Source organism: Populus alba, chromosome 14 (assembly GCF_005239225.2).
Source record: "Populus alba chromosome 14, ASM523922v2, whole genome shotgun sequence".
Classification (NCBI taxonomy): Eukaryota; Viridiplantae; Streptophyta; class Magnoliopsida; order Malpighiales; family Salicaceae; genus Populus; species Populus alba.
In genome coordinates this window covers 562296-575050 of record NC_133297.1, presented here as the reverse complement: position 1 = coordinate 575050, position 12755 = coordinate 562296, and the positions used below count along the sequence as shown (strand labels likewise).

Genomic DNA, 12755 nt, shown 5'->3' with positions numbered 1-12755 from the left:
CAAAGGCTGGCCATCGGGGGATTACTGCTAGGAAATGCGTAGCTTGCATATTTAATCTAAAGAAAATGAAGCCTTTATTTTCATATGATTTTAATGGCAGCTTTCGATATCTGCCCAAGACATTCAATTCCTTTGATCCAAATTTCAATATGCAGGGGCGTCATACCCCGTAATTCACTATTGTTTTGCTTTTGTGGTGAATCTGGGATCAGGGAGGGGACCAATCAATTGCATTAATCTTTGAGTTGGTGCCATTAAATAACCAAGGAGTAAAGGCAACCCTACTTCCTTCTGGACGCGACTGCTTGCTGGTGACAGGTTAATTCCTCATCGATCACCATTTTCATTTCTTAAGGTAGAATATTCAATGTCGAATTAGAGAGATGTGGGGTCCTTGGACCTTGGGCTAGCTCCTCATCGTTGTGTTATGCAGTTTTACTCTTCAGGAGTGTTTCTTTTCTTTCTTTTTCTACTGTCCTATATTTTCCTGTCCATCCTCTCGTAGATGGATTGTGCAAAATGAATCTATTTGTGTCAAATGAATCTATTTAATAAAGGAAGTTTATAATAGATTTTTTTTATTTTTAAAATTCATGAAAAAAAATATATCTAAGCTCAAATTAATTTAGATTTTTGAGTTGATTTTTTAAAGTCATATATAGGTTTATCAATGATGTTTTGGGTTGAAAAATAGATTTTTGAGTAAAAACAACTTGAGCCTCGTTTTTTCGGCCACCACAATAGTCGGAATCTAAGCAAATAAGATGACACATTATCTGAACTTTTTCTAAAAAAAATGTCATCCTGCCCAATTTCAAATAAAAAAAATTAAGGGCTCAATCTGGTGGGTCTGTTAGAGCAATTTCATGTGTGGGCTCTAACAAAATGGGTCATGCAAGCTAGCCTGGCTTGCTAAGCCTAGTAACATTTGGTCTTTCCCTTTTCTTTTTCTAGTTTTTTTTTTTAATTAATGATTTTTTTTATGGTTTTTTCTCTAATTTTTTTAATTTATATTTAATTAGTACTCTTTTTCTTTTTCATTTTGTTTGGAGAGCCTCTTTTAAATAATGATTATTTTTTTAGTTATACATTTAAATTTGAAGAGTTTTTCTTATTCATGTATTTTTTTTATCTTTTGTATGGATGGACTTTATTTTTAAAAATAAAAAATTAATTTCAAATAATATTTTTAATATGTGTAACCTTGCATGATGTTTTTCCCCTTTTATTTCATTCAGTCAATTTAATTTGTGTCTCTATTTCTATTACCGTTTGTTTAAATAAATAAATTATTTGAATAAATAAATTTAATAAACACAACCGAGTAAATATTTCGGCTTTTGAGATTAAATATCTTAATTTACATCTGTCTCTTAATTTTTCAAGTTTTATTTTTAGGTATCGTTAATGACTTTTTGTTTATTTATTAACATACATAGCTCTCGATTTATTTGATCACATGTGTTCATAAAAAAAAAAATATATTTGAACTTAGATTCTTAAACTAAAAAAATGCATTGAAAAAACCTACATATATATATTTTTTTTATATGAAGTGAAAATATCTAATATGTGATGGAGTGTGGGTCACATAACTAATGAAAAGCTAAATGGTGTGACATTTTCACTGTTTAAAATCATTGTTCACTATTTCACATATCATTGTGGATTGAAGCAGTGATTTTTTTAATTTTCAATTTGATCCTCAAATTTATTTATGTATTTTGCATGATTGTGCCTTTATTAGCACTCAATTACAAGTTTTTTTTTTCTAAAAGATGATTGAATTAAAAGATAAAGAACTAAAGTGAAAAACATAGGTCAAATAGATAGTGCCTTTTAATTTTTGTTTGAAAAGTATATTTGAGTCCCTCATCTTTTTTAGCTATTAGGTGGTCGGTCCCTCTAATTCTAGAAAAATTAGTTTCAATACTAAACTTTATTTTCATCATTTTTTATTCATTTTTGGGTGAGAGAATCACTTGATTCCAGCCTAAACAGAGAAAGATGTTGTTTTTATGATTCTGACCACCAAAACAAATAGATTTTTATTCCAAATGATTCCATATGATGATGATCGTTTGAATTAGGTATTTTTTTACCTTAAAAATGCAACACAAAAAAAAAATCAGAAGTGAGCTTAGAAAGAAATTGGGTTTCAAGATGATTTTGGATTTTGAGGCGGTTATTTACGCTTTTAGAGGTTAAGGGTTCATTTAACAAAGTTATTAGGGTATTTTTTTAAGTGTTTTGAGTTGAAAATGAGTTTTTTAAAAAAAAAAAAATCAACCACCCTAATTTTATAGCCACCATAGTGGTAGAAATCTAGTTATCTATTTTTAAAAAAATTAAATTGAGATGAATGACATGTTATTTGTTCTATTATCTTACAAAAAAGTAAATTATAACTTGCACGTGGGCCTTTATACATGGGCTAGGCATTTGGTCTCATATATAGTTTTGATTTGTTTATAATTTAAAGTTTTTTTTATTTGTTTAAATAATTTTTTAAGTTTGTATTTTACTTCTTTGAGATTTCTTTTACTTATTTATCCTTTTTTAAATAGTGATTATTTTTTAATTATATTTAATATGTTTAATTTTTTGAAAAGATTAGTATGATTCATTTGTTTTTTTTTTATTATTATATTAAATTAATTTTTAGAAATAAAATGTATTTCTTTATTATAATATTTTTATTTATTTATGCATCCTTGAATAATATATTTTTTATTTTTGTTTTATTAAATAAATCTTATATGTATGTCAATTTTTATTTCAAATTTATTTTAATAAACAAATTCATTAATCATAACCAAGTAAATAACCTATATTGCGGTATTATTTTTATTATTATTATTAAACTTGACTCTCTTTTTTTTTGTCTTTTTTTTCTCATATTGTAAAGAAAATAGTTTAAGAGAAAAGCTATTTATTAAACTTTATAAAGTCCATGGAGATATTCATAGGTTTGGCTGGTTTACATGATTCGCCTATCTGTTGAGTATAACCTTTTTATTTTTTTCAACATCTCAATATTGGATTCGTATTTGATTTTGTAATCATTAATTTTTGTTATCATATAGTTAAATAACAAATAGTTTTAAACAAAATAAATTATAATTCCACTGGAGGTCATAACCCGGTTTACAAGTTTGGCATACTAGCCTTGAGTTACCTGGTTCATAAGTTTGATGTGTTCATCCATTGACTAGATTTTTTTTTTCCTTTAATTGTTTTAATTTATTTTCTCGATTTTATCCTTTAATATAAGATTGGTTGAGAAATAAACTACATGATTTATTTTTGTTTTCTTTATATAGGGTTATCATTATATCAAATAAGTTTTTATTTTAGGTTGATGCTCAACTTTATAACCATATATTTTTATCATATAATTAAAAAAAAATATAAAAAAGTTATTAAACTCAATGGAATCTATGACACGGATCACTGAGAGACTAAGATTGATTCAATCTGTCATTGTCTCAATATTTTTTTTAAAAAAATAAGTTATCATCTTAAACTATTTTTTAAGTCAAGTCATAGTTGTACAAGTTATCAGGATTGTATTTGGACCAATAAAATCAATCAATTTAATTTGGGCTAGCTCCTGCATGATTTAGTTGGAAACTCGAGTTAGGTAAATAAAATACGAGATTTAAAGATTGACCCATTAAACTAGGTTTAATAATATAATCAAAAAATTATCTATGCTCTTAATTTTTTTGTTTTTGCATTTTAAAAAAGTAGCCTCACCAACGATTTAGGGGGGGGGGGGTTGATGGTGAAGGCTGTGTGAAAATATTTGGGAAAGGAACAGATCCCCACCCTGGACTGAAGTCATGGCAATGATATCATCGTAATATTAATTCCAATGCAGAATTGTTTTTAATAAATTAGAGAAAAGTTTTTGGTAGGTGGAGACGAGAGAATTCTAAGCGACCCCGGTCTCTAAGTGAAATGTCGAATTCTAAAGACGGGATTTGTAAAAAAATAAATAGGGATGTCTACATTTCACCACCCACCACCTCCAAGATGTCCATCAACAGATCATGCCCGCGTCGAGAATTACAGGATAAAGAACGCCGAGCACTCCTTGGTCCAGCACTACCAGGACGAGAATTACCAGATCGAGCATTATTGCGTTGAGAACAATCAGGCAATTGGGCTGGAAACTATCAGGTCGACAACCACTAGGTCGAGAACAATTAGGCAACTGGGCTGAAAACTATCTGGTCGACAACTACAAGCTCGAGCACTACCGGGTAGCGCACTACCACGTTGAGGACTACCGGGCAGAGCAATACTAGATCGAGGACACTTGGACCAGACACTATCTCTTCCAGCACCATTGAGTCAGGCATTGTCGGGTCCAAGACTATCAATTCAAGGCCTGCTAGGTTGAGCACTACCAGGTCGCGCGATGGCTATCAGGTTGAGGACTACGTGCAGGGTGGGGCATGCTTGAGTCGAGGACGACTGGGTCAAGCACTACCATGTTGACCACGCTTGGGTCGAGGACTACCATGCTAAGGACACTTGGGTCAAGCCCTACTAGGTTGAGGGCCACTAGGTTCGGAACTACCAAGTCAAGCATGCTTGGATCGAGGACTACCAAGTAGAGCACTATTGGCCCAAGCATGCTTAGATCGAGGACTACCGAGTCGAGCGCTATCAGGCGAGATTCTCAGGTGGAGGACTACCAGATCTAGCAATACCCAATCGAGCATGATTAGGTTGAGGACTATCGGGATGAGCACTACCAGGTCAAGCATGCTTGAGTGAAGGGCTACCGGGTCGAGCATGCTCGGCTTAAGGACTACCGGGTCGAGAACTATCAGGTTGATCACTATAGGGTTAAGGACTATCTGGTCTAGCATTGCCAGGTCGATTACTACTAGGTCAAGCATGCTGAGGACTATCAGGTCGAAGACTTTTAGGTCAAGGACTTCAAGGTCAAGCATGCTCAGGTGGATAACTACTAGGTTGAGCACTATCTAATTGAGGACCATTAGGTCAAGCAGTACAAGTCTAGGGCTGCCGTGTCGAGGATTACTGGGTTTAGCATTTCCAGGTCGAGCATGCTCAAGCTGAGGACGCTCAGGTCGAGCACTACTAGGTGGGTTAAACAATTTGAGATTAGAGGGGGGAAAGGCAAAAAGCATTCAAGTACCAAGGACATCGTTCTAGTATCATTAATTCATAATTGAGCTTTATATTGATAAGCACACATTTGCAAGTCATTTCCACTTCAAATTCCATATCATTGCAGCGGCTAGATTTCTAATGGAAATAGTAGCCAATTCATAAAAAATAACTACTCGAATCTGGAATGAAACCCACACGGCAGGAACAAATGGGCACATACAATTCAGAATGTTGACAAAAACAACATAATGCTCCAATCTAGATTAAATAATACAGGAGGACATCTCCCTTCAGTGAAAACTACATAACAACCACCTAATCTCCTGTTTTAGCTAAGACATCCCCTGCAATAACGCTGAATCAACTTTAAAATAAGCTTGGGAGAATACATGAGATCATGGAAGAGGCCTTAAACTGCAACAGTAGCTCTAAATTCTATGAACTCGTCAGAAGTTGATTAGAGAGGGTAGAGGGAGGCCAGTCAAATATCTTGTTGGATTCGGAAGAAGATTTTGCCTTTCAAAATCAGCAATTAGTTTTAGGTCTAGTATAAGATATGAGAGATTATTAACAACTAATAAGATTTGATTTATTGTTCGATTTCAAACTCAACCTTACTGCCGCAACACACAATAGAGCAACAGCAAGGGTTATAGCAGAAATCAAACTTGGAAACAAGGACGGACGGACGGACCTCAACTAGCGAGCGGTGTTGGCATTTTGCTAGGGTCTTTTGAGAGGGATTCCCAGGACATTCAACAATGTTAGTAAAGCAGATCATGGATGGGGGTAGATTTGGAAATGGGCATGGAACGGTTCAGCTTGTAATGTCAAGGAACAAATTAGGAGAATCCTTCCTTGCGGCATTTCGTTCAGGTGTATTTGATATGAAAAACCTGCAGTAATTATAAATGAATATTGTAATGGGAGAGAAAATAGAAAAAATACAAGATTTAATATGCTTCGGTAATATGCTTACATTCACAAAAACGGGGAGCCATTAATTTTATTATATTAATATAGAGTTACATAATATTTATTTATAATAAACCCTGAACCATTCAAGAAATTATAGCAACCCAAGAAATCCTAGCCATCCAAAAAATATTAATAATTTTTCTATAATACCTCAGTATTATTATGGGATGAAAAAAGATATAAATATAAATAGTATAAAACATCTTATTATTAGGTTCAACTCATCAAATCAAATTGTTTAGCATAAATAATTTCAAATAAATAAAATAATACAAATAAACTTAATCTCCACCAATATCATAAATAAAGCATACAAACGAAAGGCCAACATGGAAACTTACAGCTAAAACTCCTTCCAGAAGCGATGATTTTGTTGAATATTAAACTCAATCCAGAAGCTCCCAGAAGGTTAAGGAAGGCAACCAGCCACCAGCCATCAGCCTCCAGTCGCAGCCGCCAGCCGCCTTCACACCTAGAAGGTTGAAAAGTCTTGTTTTAATTTCGTGTATAAATAGAGTGCACAACCTCTGTTAATGTGTGTGGAGAGAATTGAGAGGAACACTTGAAAGAGAAAGAGAGAGAGAGAGGGCGTGTAATTGTAAGCTTTTGTTGTGTAATTGTAAGCTTCGGTTTTGTGTAATAAAACAGTGTGTTTTATCCCCTCTGAGTGTTTCAAAACCACCACCAGTGGTTTCTCCCACCAACTATTGGTATCAGAGCCCCGTTTGCCGGAAAACAGAAGTGTTTTGGGGTATATCCGAATTTTCAAAGTTGTCCAAAACAAGTTTTGATCATTCCACAGTGTAGATCTCATCAAGAAGAACTCATTGTCACAAGAATCAGCCTGATCGGAGCCGGAGGTAGCCCACACGAGCCGCCTGAAGATTCTGCTCTGTAGACCACGCGCATCCCACGCGCGACAGAGGTTGAAGACGAGTGCAGTCCACGCGCACCATATTCGAGCCGAGCGTCAAGCCGATCCAGCCGAGCCTTACACGAGCCGAGTCGAGACGTCAAGCCGCCGTACATCGCGCCGAGCCGAGCCGCCAGCGCGCCGAGAGAATATTCCCCGAATATTCCCGGTTCAACCCAGCAAACCGCCCGCCGTACAGAATTGGTTTTTTGACCGGTTCACCCATTTTCTGACCCGATTTCTTCAAAGTAAGACCGGTTCCCTACTATTTGGACCATTCCGGATCGATCTACAGTGTCCGTTTGTCCAAATTCGGCTCCTAAAGAGGTGATATAGTCATTCCAAGAACAAAATGACTACAGAAGGTACACATACACTCATCCCGAAGCTGACCAAAGACAACTATGATAGTTGGTGCATCAGATTGAAGGCATTTCTTGGGTCACAAGAGTGTTTGGATATTGTACAAACTGCTTATGATGAACCAGAGTCCAAAGAAAGAGAAGATGTTTTACAAGAGGCACAGAAGCAAGCCTTGAAAGTCAACAGAAAGAAGGACAACAAAGCCAAGACCATCATCTACCAAGGTCTTGATGAAGATACATTCGAGATCATAGCTTCCGCTGAAACATCACATGATATATGGGAGGTTCTCCAACAGAAATACAAAGGTGCTGATAGAATCAAGAAGATTCGTCTTCAATCTTTGCGAGGAGAATTTGAGTTGTTGCAAATGAAGTCCTCGGAGTCTATTTCTGATTATCACACAAGGATTATGGTGATAGTAAACCAGATGAGAAGAAATGGAGAAGCCCTCATCGATGCTCGAATTACGGAGAAAATGTTGAGATCCCTAGATCTAAAATTTGATCATGTTGTTGTCGCCATTGAAGAGTCCAAGGAAGTGGACAAGTTGACAGTTGATGAGCTTATGAGTTCTTTGCAAGCTCATGAGCAGAAGATTGTAAAACGAAATGGAGATAAGGCCATTGAACATGCCTTAGAAGCAAAGCTGTCTCTCAAAAACAGATATGAGCAAGGGGAGACTTCATCAAGTGGCTACACCACTCAATGAGGAAGTCAACAATCCAGAGGAGGATTCCAGCAATTCCAAGGAAGAGGTTCTTGGAATACAAGCTTTAGAGGAAGAGGTGGCAGAAACACCACTAGAGAAGGCCGAGGACAACAAGCATTCACTCCTAGAGAAAGAGGAGGCGGTTACAATAACCGTGACAAGAGAAATATCAAATGTTATAGCTGCAATCAATTTGGGCACTATAGCACTGAATGCCGATGGAAAGCTCCGTTGGAGATACGTGAGCATGCCAACTTTGCAGAGAAGGATGACAGAGAAGCGTCTGTATTACTTGTCCAACAAGGACATGGCGAGAAACAAGAGAACATATGGTATCTAGATACTGGAGCCAGCAATCACATGTGCGGCTACCGAGAGTTATTTAGTAATCTAGATGAGACCAAGCAAGGTCTAGTTACTTTTGGAGATACCACAAAGGTTCCATTCAAAGGTAAAGGCAACATCCCAGTCAAGTTGAAGAATGGCGATTCCAGCTACATCGCCGATGTGTATTATGTCCCAGCCATAAAGCAGAACCTGATCAGCCTAGGTCAACTTTTGGAGAGAGGCTATACTTTTTACTCGGAGAATTGTCATCTGACAATTAGAGACAACAATTGGAGATTAATGGCCTACGTGAAAATGTCCAAGAATAGGATGTTTCTTTTGAACATCCAGTATGATGCAGCAAGGTGTTTGAGCGCCATCACCAACAGTGAAGAATGGCTTTGGCACCTGAGGCTTGGACATCTGAATTTCACGAGTTTGAAGATGCTAGATAGCAAGAAGATGGTCAAAGGTTTGCCTCACATTGATCATCCAGATGAAGTCTGTGAAAGTTGTGTCCTCAGCAAACATCACAGATCCAGTTTTGCCAAAGAAGTCAACTGGAGAGCAAAGAGGCCACTGGAGTTAGTACACACAGATGTGTGTGGCCCAATTACGCCTATGTCGACTGGACAAAATAGGTACTTCCTCACTTTTACTGATGATTTTAGTAGAAAGACGTGGATATACTTTCTGAAGAGGAAGTCAGAAGTATTCAATTGTTTTAAAGATTTTAAAGCAATTGTGGAGAAGCAAACTGGTTATACGATCAGAACAGTGAAATCTGATCAAGGAGGAGAATATACAGCAAATGACTTTGAAGCCTATTGTACACAACAAGGCATCAGACATCAGACAACGCCAGCTTATACACCGCAGCTGAATGGTGTAGCAGAAAGGAAGAATCGCACGATTCTTGACATGGCAAGAAGTCTGCTCAAAGCAAAGAAATTGCCCAAGCAATACTGGGCTGAAGCTGTATCATGTGCAGTGTATCTGTTGAATCGCTGCCCAACCAGAAGTTTGCAAGGAGTCACTCCAGAAGAAGCATGGAGTGGTCACAAACCAAGTGTAACTCATCTACGAGTCTTTGGTTGTGTGGCATATGCAAAGATCCCAGATGCAAGAAGGAGAAAGCTCGATGATAAAAGCGAGAAATGCATCTTTGTCGGATATGGTGAAAGAAGGATGGGATACAGGCTGTATAATCCCATCACGAAGAAGGTGATTACGAGTAGAGATGTTATCTTTGAAGAAGATAAATCTTGGGAATGGAATGGTGATCAAGAAGCAGTCAAATGGATCACCACTGATTTGATCCTTGAAGATGAAGAAGTACCAACAGTACTTGTCGAAGAACCAATTATGTCAGCAGCTGAACCACAAAGTCCGGTACACAGTTTTCCTGTACTCAACAGGAGAAACACACCAGGAGCATCATCATCAACACCACCATCAGCATCCTCGTCAGAAGGACCAAGAAGGATGCGAAACCTTGAAGAGTTGTACGATACCACTCAGGTTATGGAAGATACAACTCTGTTTTGTTTCTTTGCAGATAGTGACCCACTAAGCTTCGATGAAGCTGTCACAGAAGAGAAATGGATAGAAGCAATGGATGAAGAAATACATGCCATTGAGAAGAATGATACCTGGAAGCTGACTTATCTACCAGAAAACAAAAAAGCAATAGGTGTCAAATGGGTCTACAAGACGAAGAAGAACGCCAAAGGAGAAGTGCAAAGATACAAAGCCAGATTAGTGGCTAAAGGCTACAAACAGAGAGAAGGCATTGACTATGGAGAAGTATTTGCTCCAGTAGCCCGGCTAGAGACAATCAGACTGATGATCTCACTAGCTGCACAACATAGATGGAAGATCCTATCAACTCGATGTGAAGTCAGCATTTCTGAATGGCTTCCTAGAAGAAGAGATCTATGTTGAACAACCACTTGGATACATTGATGCTGAAAATAAAGGCAAAGTATACAAGTTGAAGAAGGCTCTCTATGGTTTGAAGCAAGCTCCGCGTGCTTGGAATACCAGAATTGACAGGTATTTTCAAGATAATGGATTTGAGAAATGTCCATATGAACACGCCATATATGTGAAGAAAGGAGCAGATGGCAACATCTTATTTGCGTGCCTGTATGTTGATGATTTGATATTCACCGGCAACAACCCTACCATGTTTGACGACTTCAAACGAAGCATGGTATAGGAGTTTGAAATGACTGACATTGGTTTAATGTCACATTTTCTTGGCTTAGAAGTAACGCAGAAGGAAGAAGGGATTTTTGTATCCCAAAGCGGTTACGCCAAAGATATTCTTGAAAGGTTCAAGATGGAAAGCTGCAATCCGGTATCAACTCCAGTTGAGAATGGAGTGGAATTGAGGAAGAGTAAGGTTGGAAATGTTGATCCAACTTATTTCAAAAGCTTAGTATGAAGCTTAAGGTACTTGACATATACCAGACCGGATATACTCTACGGAGTCGGACTCATCAGCAGATATATGGAGACACCAGACCAGTCTCACTTGAATGCAGCCAAGAGAATTCTTCGCTACATCAAAGGCACAATGAATGAAGGTATGTTTTATACCTCAAGTAAAGACTTTAATCTTGTAGGCTACTCGGATAGTGATTGGGGTAGAGATTTGGATGAAAGGAAAAGCACAACAGGGTTTGTCTTTTTCATGGGAGACACATCTTTCACATGGTCATCCAAGAAGCAATCAATTGTCACATTATCAAGTTGTGAAGCTGAGTATGTTGCTGCCAACTCAGTCGTATGCCATTCAATATGGTTAAGGAATATGTTGAAGTTTTTGGGATTTCCTCAAGAAAATCCTACGGAGATTTATATTGATAATCGATCAGCAATCACATTGGCAAAGAATCCAGTGTATCATGAAAGGAGCAAACATATTTATACACGTCATCACTTTATCCGGGAACATGTGAAGAATGAAGAAGTCTAACTGATATCTTGCAACACAAATGATCAAGTTGCTGACATCTTCACAAAGCCATTGAAGGGAGAAACATTCATCCGATTAAAGTTCATGCTTGGCATGATATCCCTCGATTGAGTTTAAAGGGGAGATTTGTTGAATATTAAACTCAATCCAAAAGCTCCCAGAAGGTCAAGGAAGGCAACCAGCCATCAGCCTCCAGTTGCCGATCAGCCGCAGCCGCCAGCCGCCAGCTGCCACAGCCGCCAGCCGCCTTCACACCTAGAAGGTTGAAAAGTCTTGTTTTAATTTTGTGTATAAATAGAGTGCACAGCCTCTGTTAATGTGTGTGGAGAGAATTGAGAGGAACACTTGAAAGAGAAAGAGAGAGAGAGGGCGTGTAATTGTAAGCTTTTGTTGTGTAATTGTAAGCTTCGGTTTTGTGTAATAAAACAGTGTGTTTTATCCCCTTTGAGTGTTTCAAAACCACCACCAGTGGTTTCTCCTACCAACAGATTTGATCTGACAAACTTCATCACAGTGGGTGGAATTCAGTGATGCATTTCCTCCAGCACCTTCAGCAAGAAACCTTTCTAGCTCTTGATGATAAGGAAGCTGGATTGATCGGAAAGGATCTGAAACATAGAGAACCGCATATTTTCCCCCCAACATCTCCACATAATTGATAAGCTCAGGGAACATTTCACCTGCAAATGTCCAATTAATATATTTGACTTTAAACAAACAGTTAATTTTGATATCATCTAGCAATAAAAAAAATAAAATTAGAATATGAACACCATAAGATAAAAGCCTCGGCAGCATGTTCACAAGATCAGTCCCATGGAAATAAAAAAAATGTTATTGCACTCATGTATTGTGGTTACATAGTTGACTTATGATGAGCCCCAAAAGTTTTTACCCCTCTGCCCACAAAAACAACTGCCAGATCCAAGATCCAAAGATTGCTGATCTTTCTTCTCTCATCACTACATGGAAAAAGATTAAACAGAAAGTAAATAATTGAACCAAAAAAGGAGGGAAACACAAAATTTTCTTCTTCTTATAAGTTTTTTGAAGAATAAATATTTTCAGAACTTACTATATAATACTACAAAAAATTGCAGCAAGCTTTTAGCATGAAGGAGAGCGCAGTACCAGTAAGTCTGACCAGCCTCCTTCAGCCAGCACCAACCTGGCAAGATCCTTTGAAGAAATGGTCTGATAATTTCATTGCTTCACTCATTCTGTTGTTTGACCCGTGATCAGAATCTGACATGTTTAAACATTCCATTTGTAGAATAATATGCAGCAAATATAAAGCCAGGAGAACTTGTTAGGCATACAAAATCTTC

At 37.3% G+C, this 12755-nt stretch overlaps 2 long non-coding RNA genes across 2 annotated transcripts; both read right to left on the bottom strand.

Annotated features, from left to right (window-relative positions):
- Positions 1 to 5310: 5310 nt before the first annotated feature.
- Positions 5311 to 6500, bottom strand: LOC118062590 (uncharacterized). Its single transcript, XR_004689798.1, has 2 exons — positions 6471 to 6500; positions 5311 to 6047 (listed from the first exon to the last, which is right to left on the bottom strand). It is a non-coding gene; the product is annotated as an uncharacterized lncRNA (long non-coding RNA).
- A 5420-nt stretch (positions 6501 to 11920) lies between these two features.
- LOC118062589 (uncharacterized) lies at positions 11921 to 12755 on the bottom strand. The gene is made up of 3 exons (XR_004689797.2): positions 12559 to 12755; positions 12323 to 12389; positions 11921 to 12107 (listed from the first exon to the last, which is right to left on the bottom strand). It is a non-coding gene; the product is annotated as an uncharacterized lncRNA (long non-coding RNA).